Raw genomic sequence first — 23672 nt, 5'->3', positions numbered from 1 at the left:
TTCAAAACCCATTCAAACGGACTACAAATGGGTTGAAATTTTAGGAGATGACCCTACACACTAGATGTGAATTATGGGCAGATTTGGAACATTTATGGATAAGTAAAAATGCAACTCAATTTTTACTAAAAGGCTCCAAAGGAAGAAAAGAAGTTGAGTTGAATAAAAAGGAAATTGAAGAATGGTGCAAATGTGTTATGGGTGACTCCAAGACAATGGAATGGATTAAGATAGCTCCCTAAATATTGGGAAGGTATGTTATAAAGAGAAATCACCATGTGAATTCCCTCGATTTAAATGGATCAAAGATCCATGCAATTTATTTAATTGAGTTTTTAAAAAGGGGTGCAAGATGACATGATGCAATGCACATGATGCAAAGATGAATGCCACGAACAAAACAAATCGCACGACGAATCTCGAAATCCATGGAAGGTATCTGGAGCGTCGGTCTTGGGGCATCACAATGGGTTACTGGAAAGGTTTATTATAAACCTTTGAAGTGACCCATCCGTCTAGTTAATATCGAGGTCTTTGTTTTGTAATTTTTGTAATTTTTTATTTTTTGAAGAACACATGTTAATCAAAGGTCTATCGCGTTACTTTTTAATAATTTTTATTTTTTGAACACATGCTAATTGACTTGAAAGGAGGTCTATCGCGTTACTTTATGACATGTTTCCAAAAATGGTGATATGACCTCTGTCAACTTATAAGTCATGTCTGTCAAATTAACCTCAAGGTACTTGTGATCAAATTAACCTCTGGGCCTTGCTGGAGTGCTGCAATGTGTCGGCATCGATTGCAAGATGAGCCACCAAGATAGCAGTGGAGTTGACAACATGCTCAAAGTGCACGCAACATTGAGTACAAAGAAGCATGATAGGAAATTAATGTGTGCTTAGGGAGGCCCTTTGCTCAAAGAGCAAGTACTCTTTCGGTTATACTATAAGACTAGCCACAGTGTGAGTAACTTTAGCAGTAACATCGAGTACAACTCAGGAAATTTGCTTGAGTTAATGAGGAGAAAGGTAGTTTGAGTAACTTAGCTAGTTACTATACAATCACATGTCCCAGTGCAATATGAGTCTATAACCTAATAAATGAAGATTTGCATGTTACCACACTTATGTTACTACCCACTATGCGAAGAGGCTTCCTATATCGGCAAGCACCAGCTTCCCTACCAATTGCTCATCCAATAGAACTCCCAAGTTAACTGTGCTGAGGCTGGAGTAGTCATCAGATGGGTGACCAAATGGGAAGTGGACTCGATGTTAAACTAATGGGACGGGTTACTATAAACGTTTAATTAGCTTAAATATATATAGTGCTCCATCCTATCAGTTGAACCTCGAGGTCTTTATTTTGTAATTTTTGACATTTTTTGTTTTTTGAACACATGTTAATCGAAGGTCTATCTCGTTACTTTTTTGATAACTTTTGTTTTTTGAACACATGTTAATTGGCTTGAAAGAAGGTCTATCATGTTACTTCACGACATCTTTCCAAAAAAAGTGATATGACTTTTGTCAACCTATAAGGAATGTCTGTCAAATTAACCTCGAGGTCCTTGTTCTCAGATTAACCTCTGGGTCTTGCAGGAGTATTAGTTTTTTGAACACATGTTAATCGAAGGTCTATCATGTTACTTTTTGATATTTTTTGTTTTTTGAACACAGTTAATTGGCTTCAAAGAAGGTATATCGTGTTTGAGGGAGTCCTGGATTAGGGGGTATCCGAACGGCCGGATTATATCCTTTGGCCGGACTGTTGGACTATGAAGATACAAGATTGAAGACTTTGTCTCGAGTCCGGATGGGACTCTACTTGGCGTGGAAGGCAAGCTAGGCAATACGGATATGTATATCTCCTCCTTTGTAACCGACCTTGTGTAACCCTAGCCCCCTCCGGTGTCTATATAAACAGGAGGGTTTTAGTCCATAGGACAACATACAATCATACCATAGGCTAGCTTCTAGGGTTTAGCCTCTCCGATCTCGTGGTAGATCAACTCTTGTAATACCCATATCATCAAGAATAAATCAAGCAGGACGTAGGCTTTTACCTCCATCAAGAGGGCTCGAACCTGGGTAAAACATCGTGTCCCCTGCCTCCTGTTACCATCCGCCTTAGACGCACAGTTCGGGACCCCCTACCCGAGATCTGCCGATTTTGACACCGACATTGGTGCTTTCATTGAGAGTTCCTCTGTGACGTCGCCGTAAGGAAGGATGCCTCATCTCGTTGTTAAAAACAACATTACCGCCGGGGGAGCTCTGGCTGTCGGCCAAACTCTCCGGCTAGGCAGTTTCGTCATGACCGCCTGTTCGGCCGCTGCACCGACGATGACTTCTCGGGTCATCAAAAACAGCCTCCACATCGGCTCGGAATTCGCCGAGCAGATGGATCCAATGGAGCTCTCTTCCCTAAACGAACTCTTGGATCGCATCGCCACCTTGGGAGTCGCTACGGACTATGATCAGATTGGGCTTAAACCCGATCGAAGGGAGATTAACTCTCCACCGGTCACCCATCATGTTGCGGTGGTGGAGGAACAATGCGGCGATTCTTCCTCTATCTTGAGGACTAACTACGTCCGAATTCCTGAGCTCTCCGAGCCGGATACCCGTTTACAGGAGGACATCACCCAAACCCTGAACCTAGAGTCATGCAGCGGGCCAGACTCATCGGGCAACATACCGGAATCCGAACTTCCAAGATCGGAAACCCCTCGGCCCCTGGGTCTCAGATCGGGTAGGGGTCCGAACTCAAGTCCACCCACCCACCCAGACATAAACGATCTTACCCACATCAGGAAAGAGCCCCATGAAATAGTACATCATTATTGGGCCAGATTCCTCCTTGTGATGAACAAGGTTAAGGACTGCCGTGAGGAAGACGTTGTCTCACTTTTCTGCAATAACTGCACGGACAAGGGAATCCTTAATGCCATAAGTCGCTGTGAAATATCATGCTTCGCCGACTTGGCGTCCATAGTATGAAAGTACTGTGCGATGGAAAGTGCCTGGAAAACCGAAATGAAATTTTGGGATAATCCGGCTGTCCGAGGTAAAAGGGTGCACTATCATAAGACACCCCAGTTCATTACAAAGAAACAAAAACCCTCTACAGGGCACGGAACCGTATTGGAGGGATGGCTCAACGGACCCTGCAAAATTCGTAGCACAGCGGATACAATACCAACCCACAGCCTTAGAGCATGTTGGATACTCCGGCAGGTGGCCAAAAGTGGTGAGGATCTTCTTATCCCAAATACCACAGAGCACCATCCCATGGATAACAATACGGTTTTAACAGTCTTTGAAACCTTCGCGTCAAATAATAGGCGCAAGCGAACACTCCGCAGCAATGCCGAAATCTGCCATGTAGCAGCAATAAATCCATGGAGTGACACGTCTATTACCTTCAATGCCAGTGACGAACCTAAATACCGAATAGCCAGAGCACCAGCCGCACTAGTCCTCAGTCCAATCGTGGATGGCTTTCGACTCACCAACGTACTCATGGACGGCGGCAGCGGATTAAACCTCATTTATGAGGAAACTCTTCAAAAAATGGAAATAGACTGGAACCGCATTAAGCAAAGTAGCACAACCTTCAGAGGAATCATACCCAGTCAGGAAGCACGATGCGCTGGGAAAATCACACTAGATGTGGTATTCGGTATGCTAGAGAACTATAGGTCTGAAGAAATCACATTTCAAGTGGCCCCATTCAGCAGTGGATACCACGCCCTTTTAGGACGTGAGGCGTTCACGATCTTCCAAGCTGTACCCCATTATGGGTACATGAAGCTCAAAATGCCTGGGCCCAACGGAATCATCACTCTCGCCAGTGACCCAGACACAACACTCCGCGCCGAAAACAAAACAGCCGCACTGGCCCTCGAGGCATTATTCGATGCCCTCTCGGCAGAGGAATTAACCACGCTACGCTACACGGTGGACAGGGACGACGTGATACTCGACAAGAGATCCAAGTCCACCTCTTTTAAACCAGTGGATGAAATAGTCAAATTCCAAGTCCACCCAACGGACCCTACAAAAACAGCCTCCATTGGGGCACAGTTAAACCCCGCCGTGGACGCCGCACTACGAGAATTCCTGCGCGAGAATTGGGACATATTCGCCTGGCATCCCTCAGACATGCCAGGAATCCCACGCAGGCTGGCCGAGCATAGCCTCAATATCCTAAAGGGATTCAAGCCGGTCAAGCAGGCCCTTCGGCGTTTCTCCGAACCTAAGAGACAGGCCATGGGAGAGGAACTAGCCAAGTTATTGGAGGTCGGATTCATTAGAGAAATAAAACACCCAGACCGGCTAGCAAACCTAGTGATGGTACCAAAGAAGGATAAATCCTGGCGCCTTTGTGTCGATTTCAAGGACCTCAACAAAGCTTTCCCAAAGGATCCGTTCCCCCTCCCCCGCATTGATCAAATTATTGATGCTACCGCAGGACATGAGTCATTGTGTTTCCTCGACGCATACTCCGGTTACCACCAAATCAAGATGGCGGAGTCCGACCAAGACGCAAGGACATTCATCACACCATACAACCCCTTCTGTTTCAACACAATGCCTTTTGGGCTCAAAAATGCCGGCACAACATATCAACGCATGATTCGGAAATGTCTGGAGAAACAAATCGGCAAAACAGTAGAGGCATACGTAGATGATGTGGTCGTCAAAACTAAACACGTCGAATCTCTAATAGACGACTTGAGGCTCACATTCGACAACCTCCGAACATACGACATCAAGCTCAATTCAGAAAAATGCGTTTTCAGCGTACCAGCTAGAAAACTCCTGGGTTTCATTGTCTCCAGTAGAGGTATTGAAGCTAATCCAGCCAAAATCCGAGCTTTGTCACAGTTGGCTACCCCAACAGACCTCAAACAAATCCAGAAGTTATCTGGATGTGTGGTGGCTCTAAGCCACTTTATCTCCCGCTTAGGAGAAAAGGCATTACCCCTTTATCGCCTCCTTCGGCGTACCGAACACTTCGAGTGGACAGACGCTGCCACAGCCGGATTGGAAGAAATAAAAGCCATACTGGCAACCAACCCAATCCTGGCCGCGCCTAACATCGGCGAACCAATGCTATTATACATCGCGGCAACTCATCAAGTTGTAAGCGTAGTGCTTGTCGTCGAACGAGAAGCGGACGGACATAAATTCCCTCTTCAAAAGCCGATATATTATGTATCCACTATCCTCACTCCATGCAAATCACGGTACCCACATTATCAAAAGATAGCCTATGCGGTATTCATGGCATCCCGGAAATTGCGACACTACTTTCAAGAGTGTTCAATTACAGTAGCCTCGGAGGTGCCACTCAATGATATCATAAACAACCGCGACACCACGGGCCGGATTGCCAAATGGGCCATTGAGCTCCTCCCATTCGACATAACATTGGCCGACTTTGTCGCCGAATAGACGGAAGCCGAACTCCCTAAAGAGTACGGCGCATACTCCAATTGGATTATGCACTTCGACGGCTCCAAAATGCTGGCTGGACTGGGGGCTGGCGTCGTCCTGACGTCCCCAACCGGAGATACAGTTCGATACGTACTGCAGATACTATACACAGACTCCAACAATGCAGCCGAATATGAAGCCTTGTTACATGGTCTTCGGATGGAAGTCTCCATGGGCATTCAGCGCCTGGAGGTGCGTGGGGATTCGAACCTCGCGATATCCCAAATAAATGGACACTTTGATGCCAAGGATCCGAAGATGGCGGCCTATCGTAACGCCGTCCTAAAGATGTCAAGCTCGGTTCGAGGGGCTCGAATTTCACCATGTGGCTCGGGAAAACAATCAGGCGGCGGATATCCTCGCCCGCATCGGCACAAAACGCGATGCGGTCCCCCCAACATATTTTTAGAGAGGTTGTTTAAGCCATCCGTGGTATGGGAGGGGGACACCGGCAATATTAGTCCGGGCCTGGCCACAACACTCGATACCTACCACTCTAACATAATCGGAGGCTCTGCCACCGAAATAACTCCTTCATCCCACGTAATAATGGCCATCATAGCCCCATGGACAGAACCATTCCTGGCCTACCTAACTAGGCAGGAACTTCCGGAGGACCAAAATGAGGCACGCTGCATAATGCAGCGATCTAAGGCCTACAGGGTCCATGAGGTTGAATTGTATAAAAAAAGCACTACCGGAGTCCTTCAATGGTGCATCCCCAAGGAGGAAGGGCAGAACCTTTTGGCAGAAATTCACGCCGGACTCGGCGGCCACCACGCCGCAGCCCGGGCTCTTGTAAGCAAGGCCTTCCGTACAGGATTCTATTGGCCGACGGCCCGGGCAGATGCACATGACTTGGTCCAACGCTGCGCCGGTTGCCAGCTTTTTGCAAATCAAAGCCACATGCCACCCACTGCCCTCCAAACAATCCCCATTACGTGGCCCTTCGCGGTCTGGGGGCTTGACATGGTTGGACCCCTTAAAGGGGGAACCCACAAGAAAAAATACTTACTGGTCATGGTGGATAAATTCACCAAATGGATAGAGGCCAAACCTGTTAAAACAGTCGAATCCGGACCGGTGATAGACTTCATATCCGGGGTCGTACACCGTTATGGCGTTCCCCACAGCATCATCACTAACAACGGCATGAACTTCACGGCCGATGAGGTAAAACTCTGGTGCAGCAAAATGGGCATCAAGCTCGACTATGCTTCAGTCTATCACCCACAAACCAACGACCAAGTTGAGCGAGCAAACGGTCTTATAATGAGCGGCATTAAACCCAGATTAGTGCCGTCCTTAACAGAGTCTAACACGCACTGGGTAGAGGAGCTCGACTCCATACTCTGGGGGCTGCGGACCACGCCGAATCGTAGTACCGGATATACACCCTTCTATATGGTGTACGGTGCAGAGGCAATCTTGCCTTGTGACATAATTCATGACTCACCTCGAGTGCGCATGTACGAAGAAAGAGAAGCCGAGCTCGATCGGCAGGACAGTCTGGACACCCTGGAGGAGGAGCGCGACGTTGCAAAAGCCCATTCCGCATTCTATCAGCAACAGGCTCGCAGATACCAAAGCAGAGAAGTACGGGCCAAAACTTATAACATTGGCGAACTAGTTCTACGCCTGCCGGATAAGAAAAAGAACAAGCTCGAGCCCAAATGGGAAGGTCCCTTTATTATTGACCAAGTTCTGACCGGTGGAGCATACCGTCTGCGGGAAGCATCGACTAATCGACTCGAGCTGATCCCATGGAACGTGGCCAGGCTCCGAAGATTCTATGCCTAGCGTCGGACTCTATGTTCGTCTCCTTCCTCTGTCCATTTTTTGCATATACATTATCTGTTTTGTTTTTCTTTCTTTCTTTTATTCTTTCTCTAGGCCTTCAAGGGCCAACTTGTGCCTCACGTGCACATTATAGATGCACTATCCGCGCTCATCATACCTGGGGGCTTCTTTCACAGAAGCTTAATTATTTATCTGGGCCTCGTGCCCCGCACATGTGTTATACTTCCGCATGTACCTTTTTCGCCATTATATGCATCAATATGACTTAAGTTTTGGCCAAGCTGGGTTGCCTGGCTCTTGTATTATTGCCCTACATTCCCGTTAATTCGGCTAGGGCATAAGGGGAGCACCTCTGCGATTATTACTGCCGGGTCAGCCGGATGTGTACCTCAGACTGGGTGAAGCCGAAAGCTAGCGTTATTAAGGGAATATTCGGTCGATGAACAAAAGATGATTTTTATTTATTTTCCATATGTGCCCCCAGATGTTTTTTCCTGCGTTTCCTATCGCAGTCCGGACATGCACTTTAGGGCATGCGTACCCAGGGAAAGGAACCTGAGAGACTATCTCCATTGGCCGGACTGTTAGACTATGAAGATACAAGATTGAAGACTTCGTCTCGTGTCCGGGTGGGACTCTACTTGGCGTGGAAGGCAAGCTAGGCAATACGAATATGGATATCTCCTCCTTTCTAACCGACCTTGTGTAACCCTAACCCTCTCCGGTGTCTATATAAACCGAAGGGTTTTAGTCCGTAGGACAACAATCATAACATACAATCATACCATAGGCTAGCTTCTAGGGTTTAGCCTCTCTGATCTCGTGGTAGATCTACTCTTGTACTACCCATATCATCAATATTAATCAAGCAGGACGTAGGGTTTTACCTCCATCAAGAGGGCCCGAACCTAGGTAAAACATCGTGTCCCCTGCCTCCTGTTACTATCTGGTCTAGACGCACAGTTTGGGACCCCCTACCCGAGATCCGCCGGTTTTGACACCGACATTGGTGCTTTCATTGAGAGTTCCTCTATGTCGTCGCCGTTAGGCTTGATGGCTCCTACTATCATCGATAGCGATGCGGTCCAGGGCGAGACTTTTCTCCCCGGACAGATCGTATTCGGCGGCTTTGCACTGCAGGCTAATTCGCTTGGCCATCTGGAGCAGATTGAAAGCTACGCCCCTGGCTATCAGGCCAAATTTGGAAGTTTGAACTACACGACCGACATCCGCGGAGACTTGATCTTCGACGGGTTCGAGCCACAGCCGGGCACGCCGCACTGTCGCGATGGGTACGACCTAGCTCTGCCGCCGAACAGTACCCCAGAGGCTGCGCCCGCATCAGCTCCGACCCTTAGCTCGGAGCCAACTGCGCCAGTCGAGGACAGGTGGTTAGACACTGCCTCAAGGGCTGCAGTCTCAACAGCGATCGAGCCAAACACCAGTATAATCCTCTACGCAGCCCCGTGACTCCAAGGTGCCGGACTCTTTTCCGGATTGCGAACCATCCGCGCCCCTGCCAATCGAATCCGATTGGGCGCCGATCATGGAATTCACCACCGCGGATATCTTTGAGCACTCGCCCTTCGGCGACATTCTGAATTCACTAAAGTCTCTCTCTTTGTCAGGAGAGCCCTGGCCGGACTATGGCCAACAGGATTGGGATGCAGAAGATGAAGAAATTCGACGCCCACCCACCACCCACTTCGTAGCCACTATCGATGATTTAACCGACATGCTCGACTTCGACTCCGAAGACATCGACGGTATGGACGACGATGTAGGAGACGAACATGAACCAACGCCTATAGGGCACTGGAAAGCCACTTCGTCATATGACATATACATGGTGGATACACCCAACGAAGGCAATGACGACGAGATAGCGGAGGATGATCCCTCCAAGAAGCAACCCAAGCGCCGACGTCAGCGGCGCCTCTCTAAGTCCTGCCAAAGCAAAAGTGGTGATACCGGCACCGGAGATAATAACACTCCAGATAGCGCCGAAGACAACAACAATCCCGTCCAGCAAGATTTAGAGCAGGAGGATGAAGGAGCCAGCTCTCCTGAGAGAGCGGCAGACGGAGAGGAGGAGGATGACAATTGCATCCCCCCCTCCGAAGACGAGGCAAGCCTCGGTGACGATGAGTTCTCCGTCCTAGAGGATCCCGTCGAACAAGAGCACTTCAAGCGCCGGCTTATGGCCATGGAAAATAGCCTGAAGAAAAAGCAGCAGCAGCTTCAAGCTGATCAAGATCTGCTAGCTGACAAATGGACTGAAGTCCTCGCGGCCGAGGAATATAAACTCGAGCGGCCCTCCAAGAGTTACCCAAGGTGCAGGTTACTACCCCGACTAGAGGAAGAAGCGTATGATACGGCTGATCGGCCACCTCGTGGCCGCGATAGAGAGGCATTCCGGCCAAAAGCTCAGCCTCCACCCCAACGCCATTCAAATAAAAAGGCATGGGGAGATACGCTAGACCTGCGAGACATATTGGAGGACAAGGCAAAGCATTCAAGATCGATCTACGAATCACGAGGGTGCACCACTCTGCGAGACGACAAACGTCACGCCGGATACAGTAAAAGCAAATCCGGCCGGGCCGAACACAGCGGGCAAGACCCATTCGAGCTACATCGAGATATAGCCCAATACAGAGGCGCCGCACACCCCTTATGATTCACAGACGATGTAATGGAACATCAATTCCTAGAAGGTTTCAAACCTGTAAACATTGAATCATACGACGGCACAACAGATCCCGCAGTATGGATTGAGGACTTCCTCCTCCACATCCACATGGCCCGCGGTGATGACTTACACGCCATCAAATACCTCCCACTAAAGCTCAAAGGACCAGCGCGGCATTGGCTTAACAGCTTGCCAGCGGACTCCATTAGCTGTTGGGAAGATCTGGAAGCTGCATTCCTCGACAACTTTCAGGGCACTTATGTGCGACCACCAGACGCCGATGACTTGAGCCACATAATTCAGCAGCCAAAAGAGTCGGCCAGGCAATTATGGACTCGGTTCCTTACAAAGAAAAATCAAATCGTCGACTGTCCGGATGCGGAGGCCTTAGCGGCTTTCAAGCACAACATCCGAGACAAGTGGCTAGCCCGGCACCTTGGTCAGGAAAAGCCGAAATCTATGGCAGCTCTCACGACGCTCATGACCCGCTTTTGTGCGGGAGAAGACAGCTGGCTGGCTCGTAGTAATAACATATCAAAGAACCATGGTACCTCAGATACCAAGGACGGCAATAGCAGGTCACGTCGCAACAAGCATAAGCGCCGCATTAACAGCGAAAATACTGAGGATACGACAGTCAATGCCGGATTCAAAGGCTCTAAACCCGGTCAGCGGAAAAAGCCATTCAGACAAAGTACGCCGGGTCCGTCTATCTTGGACCGTATACTCGATCGCTCGTGTCAAATACACGGCACCCCAGATAAGCCATCCAGTCACACCAATAGGGATTGTTGGGTGTTCAAGCAGGCCGGCAAGTTAATTGCCGAAAACAAGGACAAGGGGCCGCATAGCGATGACGAGGAGGAACCCCGGCAGTCGCACACTGGAGGACAGAAGAGGTTTCCCCCACAAGTGCGCATGGTGAACATGATATACGCAACCCACATCCCCAAGAGGGAGCGGAAGCGTGCGCTCCGGGACGTATATGCGTTGGAGCCAGTCGCCCCAAAGTTCAATCCTTGGTCCTCCTATCCGATCACCTTCGATCGCAGGGACCACCCCACTAGTATCCGTCATGGCGGATTCGCCGCACTGGTCCTAGACCCAATCATCGACATATTTCACCTCACTCGAGTCCTTATGGACGGCGGCAGCAGCCTGAACCTGCTTTATCAGGACACAGTGTGCAAAATGGGTATAGACCCCTCAAGGATCAAACCCACAAAAACGACCTTTAAGGGCGTCATTCCAGGCATAGAGGCCCATTGCACAGGCTCATTTACACTGGAAGTGGTCTTCGGATCCCTGGATAACTTCCGAAGTGAAAAGTTAATCTTCGATATAGTCCCATTCCGCAGTGGTTATCATGCGCTGCTCGGGCGAACCGCATTTGCTAGATTCAATGCGGTACCGCATTACGCATACCTCAAGCTCAAGATGCCAGGACCTCGTGGAGTTATTACAGTCAATGGAAACACAGAGCGCTCTCTCCGAACAGAGGAGCACATCGCGGCCCTCGCAGCAGAAGTGCAAAGCAGCCTCTCAAGGCAATCAACCAGTTCGGCGTTTCAAAGCCCGGACACCTTCAAGCGCGCTCGGGGCAATCGGCAAATAGACCGCCTGGCGCGATCTGAGCTCGCGTAGCAATACGGCGGCCACACCAATCCCAGCCCAACGGTGATATTCATGTCGCGTGTACATAATTACGCATTAAAAATACCATGGGCACACGTGGGGAGGGGGGCACAACTGCGGCACGCCCCAAAACGCGGCCTAAACCGCACTACGGGCTTCCCGTTTGGTTATTTTTCTTTTTCTTTCAGGACCTTAATCTCTGGAAACACTGTCCGGCAGCACTATTGTCGAACACATGATGCAGCAACCAAGGAGGCAGACAGCTACGTTGTACAACGGAATTCCCAGGTTGATTCCAGTAACGAGCAAAATATTCGATTTCATATCATTCCTCAGCTTGCCCTTGGAAGGGACATAGTCCTACTCTTTGCTTATCGCACTATCTATATCACTCTGCTTTAACGCAATTTTTCAATAAATAATGCATGACATTACGACTATTATTGCATTCTTGTTATATATATATATATCTATGTGTTCATTAATGACGCCTTGCAACCGTATACTCTGGTACGGCCAATACACCAGGGGCTTACGTACCCCAAAATATGGTGTGAAAAGTCCAAACACTTTCACAAGTGCGGCACCCCGAACTTATAACATTATATGCATCAGCTTCGAATCATGTCTTTGGTCAAATGTTGGGTTTGCCCGGCTCCTATGTTTTGGTACCTTACGTTCCGTTATATCGGCTAAGGTAGCACTAGGAGAACTACTGCGATTGTGCCCCGGTTCTGCCGGGCTGAGCACCTCAGTAGAGAAAGCTAAAACTGACTGTCATGATAAGGCTAGAGACTGGTCACTGTTCGGCGAGGTTTTTCGAGTCCCTAAAGACTTATGCCGCTTAGGGTGAGGGGCCGGCCCTGTCCGGCTTACAGGCGTGTATCGCGCCCCGAATTCGGCCTTCCGAATACCAGGGGCTTCGCCAAAATTTAAAATTATAGAATTCTATGGCTAAGTGAGAGTGATAAAGCATTATTAGTCCGGTTGCCTTGTTCGTTGTGCTGAGCACCTCCCTTGAAGGACCCAAACATGGGAACAAGAGTGCTCAGGTTTATCCCGAACACCCCAGCACTCGTGGCATGGGGGCAGAAGCCAAGGAATAGCCATCTCTCAGATTGGATAAACAGCCAAACAAAAGGTAATATTTTAAATTCCAACAAGCATTGCATAGCGCATATGAAACAAGTTTTCATACATACAGGATAAAACGAGCAAGTCTCATTCAAATATTACATCTTTTTGAGCACCCATCCGCGATAAGACGGGCACCCAGCAGAACACCCTCATAGTACATCTCGGGGTGGCGGTGCTCCTTGCCCTCCGGCGGCCCCTCCTTAATCAGCTTCACGGCGTCTAGCTTGACCCACTGCAGTTTCACACGGGCGAAAGCCCGGCGTGCACCTTCAATGCAGACGGATCGCTTGACGACCTCCAGCCATGGGCAGGCATCCACAAGCCGCCTCACCAGGCCGAAGAAGCTGTTCGGAAGGGCGTCGGCACGCCATAGCCGGACTATAAAGCTCTTCATGGCCTGATCGGCCGCCTTATGTAGCTCGACCATCTGCTTCAGCTGGTCGCTCACTGGCACCGGATGTTCGGCCTCAGCATACTGAGACCAGAACAACTTCTCCGTCGAGCTTCCGTCCTCGACCTGGTAAAATTGTGCGGCATCGAACACACTGCGGGGCAAATCTGCGAATGCTCCTGAAGAGCTTGGCACTTTTTACACTCTCGAGGGCCGCGGCAAGCTCAGACTCCCGCGCCTTGGAGTCAAGCTCCAACGCCTCGTGCTTCGCCACAAGAGCCTGGAGCTCTTGCCGCACCTCGCCCACCCGAGGCTCGTGCTTCTCTCGCTCGGTGCGCTCCTTGGCCGTTGTATCTTCGGCCTTGGTCAGTGCTTGCTTCAGGGTCGCCACCTCAGTCGTGGCCCCTGGCAAACATACAATGATCCTGTCATTTTGCAATCGCATCCTTTTTTATATATACATATCTATAGATGGGGTATTACTTACCCTTGTTCTCCTCGAGCTGCCTCTTGGCAAGGCCGAGCTCTTTCTGGGACTCCTCGAGGTCCTGCTTCAGTACGGCGACCTCCGCAGTTAGTGAACACCGAACAAAGCATCAGGGGCTACTGTCTATGCGGTAATATTTCTACTACATTTTAAAACACTTACCTCAAAGCCTGTTAGAAGGCTGGCACAGGCTTCAGTCAATCTGCTCTTGGCGTACTGAACCTTCTGGATCACCACACTCATGATTGTGCGGTGCTACTCGTCGATGGAAGCACTGCGAAGCGCTTCCAGCAGATTGTCCGGTGCCTCTGGATGGACAGAGGTCACCGGCACAGGCGTTTTGCCCCTCTTAGAAGGAGGCCGCCTGCCCGAGCCCGGAACTGCTGGAGAGTCCGGCACGGTGTTCGGCTGAGGGCCAAACTCGGAGCTCTCGGGGGCCCCGTCCCCGCGGCTCCCGGAGTCCGGAAGGTCGCCTTGAGGCGCCTCCAGGACTGTCTCCCCTCGATCCGGTGCCTCTTGAGACAGCACCTCGGTGTCGTCGGCAGGATGAGGGGAGGTGGCGGTCAGGACTGGATCGCTATCCATGTCCGACAAGCCCAAGGAGCCGTCCGATGATACATCGATACTGGCTCATGGCGGCCTGCATAATTGTGTTCGGCGTTAGGGAAAGCAGTGCGACAAAGGAATCCTAGGAGTTACTCTGGTATCTGAATACTTACGATCTCCCCGGGGGCTTGACCCTGGGCAACCACTCGCCTTCGCCTTCGTCGGCGGCGGTGGAACTGTCCGGAAGGAGAGTCCTTCCCTTCTTGGACCCTCCGGTCTCCCCAGTTGGGGCGGCCTTCCTTTTCTTGTCTCCCCAGTCGGTGGGGGAGCATCTTCTTCTTCTTCTTCCTCGTCTTCGGGGGAAGAATGCGCCGCAGAGTCATCGGACAGTGAGTCCGATGACGCCTGGCGTCGGGAACTCTTTCGGATTCCCTTAGCCTTCTTGGTCTTCTCCGGTACCTTATAAGGGGCCGGAGTCAGCATCTTCGCCAGAAGAGCGTCTGCGGGGCCTTCAGGCAAAGGAGCCGGACAGTCGATCTGTCCGACCATCTTCTGCCAGTCCTGTCAAAGGTACGGGAGTTTAGATCCCGCATAGAGTCAATCTATATAAAAAATAAGTATCCTGTGAAAGGTAAAGCAACTTACCGTACTGGCTTGGCGCTTCGCGCTGAATCCGCGATCCTCAGTAATAGGGGGAGGGACATCGGCACTTTTGAACAGCACCCTCCAAGCGTCTTCATGAGTCGTGTCGAAGAGCCTGTTCAGAGTTCGGTGCTGCGCCGGATTAAACTCCCACAAGGTGAACTCCCGTTGTTGGCACGGGAGTATCCGATAGACGAGCATAACCTGGACTATGTTGACAAGCTTGAGCTTCTTGTCCACCATGTTTTGTATACATGTTTGGAGTCCGGTTAGCTCTTTTGAACTACCCCAGGACAAGCCCTTCTCTTTCCAGGAGGTGAGCCTCATGGGGATGCCAGATCGGAACTCGGGGGCCGCTACCCATGCGGGGTCGCGCGGCTCGGTGATATAGAACCACCCCGATTGCCACCCCTTTATGGTTTCCACAAAGGAGCCGTCGAGCCATGTTATGTTGGGCATCTTGCACACCATGGCGCCTCCGCACTCCGCCTGGCGGCCGCCCACCACCTTCGGCTTGACGTTGAAGGTCTTCAGCCATAAGCCGGAGTGGGGCTTGATGCGGAGGAAGGCCTCACACACGACGATAAACGCCGAGATGTTGAGGATGAAGTTCGGGGCCAGATCGTGGAAATCCAGGCCGTAATAAAACATGAGCCCCCGGACGAAGGGATGGAGAGGGAATCCCAGTCCGAAAAGGAAATGGGTGAGGAATACCACCCTCTCATGGGGCCTGGGGGTGGGGATGAGTTGCCCCTCATCTGGGAGCCGGTGCGCGATGTCGTCGGGCAGGTATCCGGCTCTCCTCAGTTTCTTGATGTCTCCCTCCATGACGGAGGAGACCATCCACTTGCCTCCCGCTCCGGACATGATTGGAGAAGGTCGAGGTGGGAAGTGCGGACTTGGGCGCTAGAGCTCGAGTGTGCGAAAACGGATGAGCAAAGGAGGAAGAAGGCGTGGATAGGAAGGTGAATGCTTATCCCTTTATATGGGCGGACGAAACTAAGCGTCCCCACTTGCCTGGTAAAACTCGCTTATCCCCCAAGCACCGCAATTGATGGTGCGGTTGGGTTACCCACGCCCATATTGATGAGAATCCCGTAATAAGGGGACACGATCTCTGCTTTGACAAGACGTGTCGAAAAACTGCCTCACGTTATGTGCGGGGCTGGTTAAAAGAAATGGTTCGAATAATCACCGGGCCATGACATAACGTCATGCTGCCAAAACAAGCCAGCAAATTAGATCTGCGAAAATATTATTCTCTCCACGATGGAATGTGTAACTTATTTTGCAGGGTCGGACACCATCCTCGTATTCAAATTCTTTTGCGGTGTATTCGGAGAAGGAACCCGCCTTGCAATGCCGAAGACAATACTGCGCACCGGACTCATCGTCATTGAAGCCTGGTTCAGGGGCTACTGAGGGAGTCCTGGATTAGGTGGGCCCCTGGACAGCCGGACTATCTCCATTGGCCGGACTGTTAGACTATGAAGATACAAGATTGAAGACTTCGTCTCGTGTCCGGGTGGGACTCTACTTGGCGTGGAAGGCAAGCTAGGCAATACGAATATGGATATCTCCTCCTTTGTAACCGACCTTGTGTAACCCTAACCCTCTCCGGTGTCTATATAAACCGAAGGGTTTTAGTCCGTAGGACAACAATCATAACATACAATCATACCATAGGCTAGCTTCTAGGGTTTAGCCTCTTTGATCTCGTGGTAGATCTACTCTTGTACTACCCATATCATCAATATTAATCAAGTGGGACGTAGGGTTTTACCTCCATCAAGAGGGCCCGAACCTGGGTAGAACATCGTGTCCCCTACCTCCTGTTACCATCCGGCCTAGACGCACAGTTCGAGACCCCCTACCCGAGATCCGCCGGTTTTGACACCGACAGAACCCTTAACGGAACTATTCTCCCTGGAAGATGTTTCTTACTACCCATGTAATATAACATAACTAGTTGGGCACTTGTCTGTTCAAGCACTAATGACCCCTACGCCTGGTCTCCACGCATACCCTGGTTCTTATATAACTGAGCGGGTATTCGGATACACTCCGGACTATCGGGTCCCGAGGTTGAAGTGAAAAGGTCCGCCATGACAAATGATCTACAATCCGGCTAGAAGGCATTATACATGTCACTTTAATTACATAGTCATGCAGACTGACTAAATTCCTCTTCTATACCGTCCAACAGGCGGTCTAGCCTACAATCCTGTTGGGAATACTTTGCGGCTAATGCTACTTGCCCATAAACTAAGCTAACAGGAATCTCTTTTCCGTCGGGCCCCACAGGTCCGACCTCGGCCATGTGATTTGGGTCAGCCTTGGTATACCGTGTCTTCACCATGGCCCAGGCTTCCCTGGCACCTTGACGGCAGGCCGATATCTTCCATAATCAGAAGCGCCGCCGTGCTCCCTTGAGCTTCTCCGTAAGCTCTGCAACACCTTCTGGCAAGGAGATGGATGGCCATAAGGCCTGGGCAATACCTTGCATCACATGTCGAACTTGTTCGTGCAGTTGTGAGAGCTCGGATAGAAGATCACCCGCAGACCCGGGCATTTCCTCCGCGGGACGACCTGTCAGCATACCTATAGACATAACGTTGTTAGTCGGCTTCTTCGCCGAACTCCTTCAAAAGGATTCGTTCAAGCACTTACTGAAAATGCCGCGTCGAAGCCGCTTATTCTCCTTCTCGGAGTCCGCAAGCTGGGCTCGAACATCTTTTAGTTCCACACTCAGCTTGGTATTAGCGTCTTGGAGATTGTTTTTCTCCCGCCTGACATCAGTCAGCATGCGTTCGCCAGCCTGTAGCTATCACACGACATGCTGGTCTTCCGGATTTCCTCCGGATTCATCTGCAACATCTATTGTTAGATCTGCAGCCACGCCGCACACTATATGGTAACCATCATTCTTTAAATGTTAACGGCGGGGGACTTTTTCGGTTCCTTTAATGCGGCAACAAAGGCCCGCAGTTGGGCCTTGCATTCCTCCATCTCCTGTGACAGGCGAGTATTCTTCTCTGTAAGAACCTGCACAATAAAAATGATCCTTAAATCAGTTCTGCTAACTGTTTCAAGTATCATGGGCTACTGATACATATAATCGTCAGATTTACTTACCCGTACATCCTTTACATACTGATTTGTGGCTCTGGCTAGACCATCTTGAGCAGCTCGGAGGTACGCCTCTCCAGAATTGAAGGCATCAAATGCCTCTGGTGAGAAACAAGCATCGCAGAGTACGGCCCAGCGGCGCCTATGATTCATGGCGCTTTCCACTTCTGAATTTGTGGCGGATAATCTATCCGCATCCTCTGTAGGAGGATTATCCTGCGCCCACCCCATATCGGCTTCCGCCTCTATGTCCGGTACTGGCGCCCGACTGGTGGAAGCATGATTAGCAACATCGCTAGACATATTCCGGCGAGCGTTTTTTCTGTTAAAGAAACACGGGCATCATTACATTTCGAGAAAGACGACAACCACGGAGCAGGGTTTCTGTTATACCTTTGCACCGGCGTCTCCGTCCTGACCGCCTTCCTTTTTGGCCTGCCCGGCCTCGGTGCCTCTTGTTGGCGAGTTGCTGCGGGTTCGGCAGGGCGTCCCGGATGCCTTCCCTGTAAAAACGCCATATGTATATGGTAGGTGAAGTGTATAAAAGGGGATCCTAGTTTTTGGAGTTGGGATTTTTGGTTTTTCTTATGTGCGATGCAAGAAGCAGTCCGGGATAGTCAGCCGTAATGGCCACCATGGCATCATCACAGCTCAGCTGATAGAACTGCCGGTCTATCAGCTCCACGAATATGACCGGATCTTCTTCGAGTCCGAAGTCGAGGGCCCGGTCAGGGTCCTCCGGTTGTGGAGAGGGGCTGCAGACCTCCTTTATGGCTTTTCGCAGTTCCTGCCACAAAATGGCAAGGTGAATACTTACGACAAATAATGTGGGAAGAATGGGAGTAAGGGGATATAACTTACCCAGCTCGGAGGATTGTACATGGAGAATCCATCTCGTGGCTTGATGCGGATGAACTCCTCTTCCTCTCTCTTGAACAATTTGGACAGAATTTTTGCTAAAGCGGCAGCATAGTCCGCACCTTTGCGCCCGCAGCGGGTGGCATCATCCACCCCGTTAAAGCACCACAGGGGGTGCCCACGGTATTGAAGTGGTTGCACTCCCCGCATTATGCAAATCGACATAACTTCGACTACTGTCAATCCTGATTGAGCCAGTGCTTTAATCCGGTTCATCAGGTAAAGGACTTCTCCATTGTCTTCCTCCTGGGGGCTCCGTGGGCGCCAACTTTGGCGTTTCTTCAGAGGAGCATTGCTGAATTCAGGAAGACCCCGCCGAACAGGATCCGGAAGGGGAACGTCCTCCATATAAAACCATTCCGAAGGCCAGTCTTCGGACGACTTCTTCGGGGTACCGGACAGGTATCCGGTTCCGGCGATGCGCCATATTTTGGCTCCGCCCACTTGATAAAGTGACCCCCTTTGTGTGCGAGGGACGAGGCAAAACAACCTTTTCCAGAGCTCGAAATGAGCCTCACAGCCTAGGAACAACTCGCAGATAGCGATATAGCCGGCGATGTGTATAATGGAGGCAGGGGTGAAATTGTGTAATTGGAGGCCGTAGAACTCTAGGAGCCCGCGGAGGAACGGATGGATTGGAAATCTGAGTCCCCTTCATAAATAAGGAACGAGGCAGACCCGCTCCCCCGTAGAGGGACTGGGAAAGCTCTCCGCTTGCTCCCCGCCATTGTAGGTGGCAAGCCAGGCTCGAACGGGCACCATGTATGCCGGAGGGAGGAATCCCTTAGTCTGCAGTTCGATTAATCGACTATGTGGGACTGAACACCTCTTCCAATCACCGAGCTTAGGGCTACAGGGGCGGGAGGATGAGCTGCGGAGGTCGGCCATGCTAGAATGGATCTTTCCGAAGCGCGCTCTGATGGATTCTCGCTGGGGGAGGATGGTATGGATCGGATCTGAGAATCCTCATCCTTTTAATAGACAATTTATTTATCTAGCTAGGGGGCGAATGTAAAAACTCACTGGCGCCTCGTATTACTTCGACGCATGGGAGATAGCCCTTATGGGGCGCAGAAGCCAAGGGGTCCAAACATTTATGGGACCGGACACTGCTTTACAAACGTTCAAAATATAGAGAAGAACCCGCCTTGCTATGCCGAAGACAACACTGCGCGTCGAACTCATTGACATTGAAGCCTGGTTCGGGGGCTACTGAGGGAGTCCTGGATTAGGGGGTATCTGGACGGCCGGATTATATCGTTTGGCCGGACTGTTGGACTATGAAGATACAAGATTGAAGACTTCATCTCGGGTCTGGATGGGACTCTACTTGGCGTGGAAGGCAAGCTAGGCAATATGGATATGTATATCTCCTCCTTTGTAACCGACCTTGTGAACCCTAGCCCCCTCCGGTGTCTATATAAACCGGAGGGTTTTAGTCCATAGGAAAACATACAATCATACCATAGGCTAGCTTCTAGGGTTTAACCTCTCCGATCTCGTGGTAGATCAACTCTTGTAATACCCATATCATCAAGAATAAATCAAGCAGGACATAGGGTTTTACCTCCATCAAGAGGGCCCGAACCTGGGTAAAACATCGTGTCCCCTGCCTCCTGTTACCATCTGCCTTAGACGCACAGTTTAGGACCCCCTACCCGAGATCCGCCGGTTTTGACACCGACAGTGTTACTTCACGACATCTTTCCAAAAAAGTGATATGACTTCTGTCAACCTATAAGGCATGTCTATCAAATTAACCTCTGAGTCTTCCAGGAGTACTTGTTTTTTGAACACATGTTAATTGGCATGAAAGAAGGTCTATCGTGTTACTTCACGACATCTTTCTAAAAAAGTGATATGACTTCTGTCAACCTATAAGGCATGTCTGTCAAATTAACCTTGAGGTACTTGTTCTCAAATTAACCTCTGGGCCTTGCAAGAGTGCTGCAATGTGTTAGCGTCAATTGCAAGATGAGCCAGCAAGCTAGCAGTGAAGTTGCCAACATGCTCAAAGTGCACACAACATTGAGTAGAAAGAAGCATGCCCAGGAAATTAATGTGTTCTTAGGGAGGCCTTTTGCTCAAAGAACAAATGTATATAAGGTATAGTCGGCAAGCTATAAGGACAAGCAGCAAGAAGCAATACAGGCTATTGGATACACTATAACTAGGTTTCCCACGAAGGTAACATTCAAAGTTATTCTCACACTATATAATGGTATAGGAATGCGGAGAGATTTGGTTGAGTTTATATTGTTTAATAATATAAAATATTATGAGTGCCGACACTCCACTGTGAGGTTCGTTGCTCCTTCTCGGTCGTCGGGAATCTATGTTCTTCCACTCTCCTTTTTGACGTGAGCTTTGTTCATCCTTTTGTCAACAGGCAAGACATCTACCATCAAGGTGCACATGTCATGCAAGAAAATTGAGATAATTAGATAAGAAGTGCGTAAGTGAGTCGTGCACTTCGATGACACCTACTACGCAATATTTTTTTCTCCTCAATGTCACGTGAATAGTGCATGTACTCAACGACGGAGCACGGGATGGTAGCCATGACATGGTCAACCCTTTTTTGGGGAGAGTACTAAATAGCTTTGATATGTCTCGTCAACTCGCAGAACGACGAGAAGCTTGCTTACTACGCCTTCTCCCTCGCCAACGCATGCGCGGTGGCTCGCAACACGAGGAGAAACTTTTGCTTACAAGCGGTGGACATGCAACAGTTCATTTGGTGTCAGATTGCCAGATGTACTACTGGAGTACCATCATTATTGTTCGACTTCCAGAAGAGGCGAAAAGCCAAGCGCAAGGTCACCTACTAACCTAGTATAGTATACTACTATAGCCAAAGCTGGTCCACCTTTTTAGAGCATGGTTAATTAATATAGACGGCTCTTGCAGCGACACATCATTTAGAGCAAGTACTATGATAATTCACAAGTATAAGGGATCAATTGTAGACTCTTTCGATAAGTAAGAGTGTCGAACCCAACAAGGAGCTAAAGGTAGAACAAATATTCCCTCAAGTTCTATCGACCACCGATACAACTCTACGCACGCTTAACGTTCGCCTTACCTAGAACAAGTATGAAACTAGAAGTACTTTATAAGTGTTGTAGGCTAGGTTTGCAAGATAATAAAGAGCATGTAAATAAAAGCTAGGGGCTGTTTAGATAAAGACACAACTAAGTTATTTTCAGTAGAGAGCTTTTTGTCACGAGAAAGTTATTTGTCCCTAGACAATCAATAACTAGACCGGTAATCATTATTGCAATTTTATTTGAGGAAGAGGCATAAGCTAACATACTTTCTCTTCTTGGATCATATGCACTTATGATTGGAACTCTAGCAAGCATCTAAAACTACTAAAGATCATTCAGGTAAAACCGAACCATAGCATTATAAGGCATCAAGTCCTCTTTTACTCCCATATGCAAACAACATACTTACTCGGGTCTGTGCTTCTGTCACTCACGCCACCCACCATAAGCAAATCATGAACATATTGCAAACCCTACAGCGGGGATCCCTCACGCTTGCGCTACACGGAGAGCACCATAGGACATCACCAATAATAAAACATGCAACTCAAACCAATCACGATCATTAATTAACCCATAGGACAGATCTACTCAAACATCATATGATAGCCATACATCATTGGGAAATAATATATACCGTTGAGCACCATGTTTAAGTAGAGATTACAGCGGGTAAAAGAGGGGTTACACCGATGCATAGAGGGGGGAAGAGTTGGTGATGATGGAGTGAAGTTGTTGGTGTAGATCGTTGTCGCGATGATGGCCCCGGCAGTGTTCCGGCGCCACCGGGAGGGAGGGGGAGAGAGCCCCCTTCTTCTTCTTCTTCTTCTTCCTTGACCTTCCTCTAGATGGGAGAAGGGTTTACCCTCTGGTCCATGGCCTCCATGGTGGTGGAGGGGTGAGAGCCCCTCCGATATTAGATCTCTCTCTCTCTCTGTTTCCTTCTGTTTCTGCGCTCCTTGATTCTGCCCTTTCACCGTTTCTTAAATTCCTGGAGATCCGTTAACTCCGATTGGGCTGAAATTTTGACACTATTTTTATCCGGATATTGGATTTCTTGCGGTGAAAGAAGGGCACCAAGCACCTTACGCAGTGGCCACGAGGGCCCAGGGCGCGCCCTACCCCCTGGGCGTGCCCCTCACCCTCATGGGCCCCTCGGGCATCGTATCGCGTTGATTCCACTTCCCAAAATTCACATATATTCCAAAAAAAATCTCCGTGAGTTTTTATCCCGTTTGGACTCCGTTTGTTATGGATTTTCTGCGAAACAAAAAACATGCAACAAACAGGAACTGGCACTGGGCACTGGATCAATATGTTATTCCCAAAAATAGTATAAAAAGTTGCAAAAAGTATGTAAAAGTTGTAGAATATTGGCATGGAACAATCAAAAATTATAGATACGACGGAGACGTATCATACTACTCTCTTCGTAGGAACTTAAAACGCAGGAATAGGAATATTATGAGGGGGTGTCTCCAACAGTGTTCCTCAGCTCGCTCGGACCTAGCATCACGGTGGTCGAACTTGGAGTCATTCATATGGTACACGTGGCATCTCAGATCTGGACACAAGGTGACGTACACCGTCAAGGTCCATGGTTAAGGGGGTCAGGGCGAACGTGACCTCTCACTGCGTCCGCAATTGAAGCGGAGCGCCGGCCCAGGGTGCCGCCCGCTGCACTCCCAGTTGTACCCGCCTCCTCGCTGCATTCAAAAACCTACATTTAAACCCACAT

Source organism: Triticum urartu, chromosome 4A (assembly GCF_056163025.1).
Source record: "Triticum urartu cultivar PI428250 chromosome 4A, HENAU_Tu73, whole genome shotgun sequence".
Taxonomy (NCBI): Eukaryota; Viridiplantae; Streptophyta; class Magnoliopsida; order Poales; family Poaceae; genus Triticum; species Triticum urartu.
The sequence above is the reverse complement of the archived record's forward strand: the minus strand, read 5'-3'. Positions refer to the sequence as shown.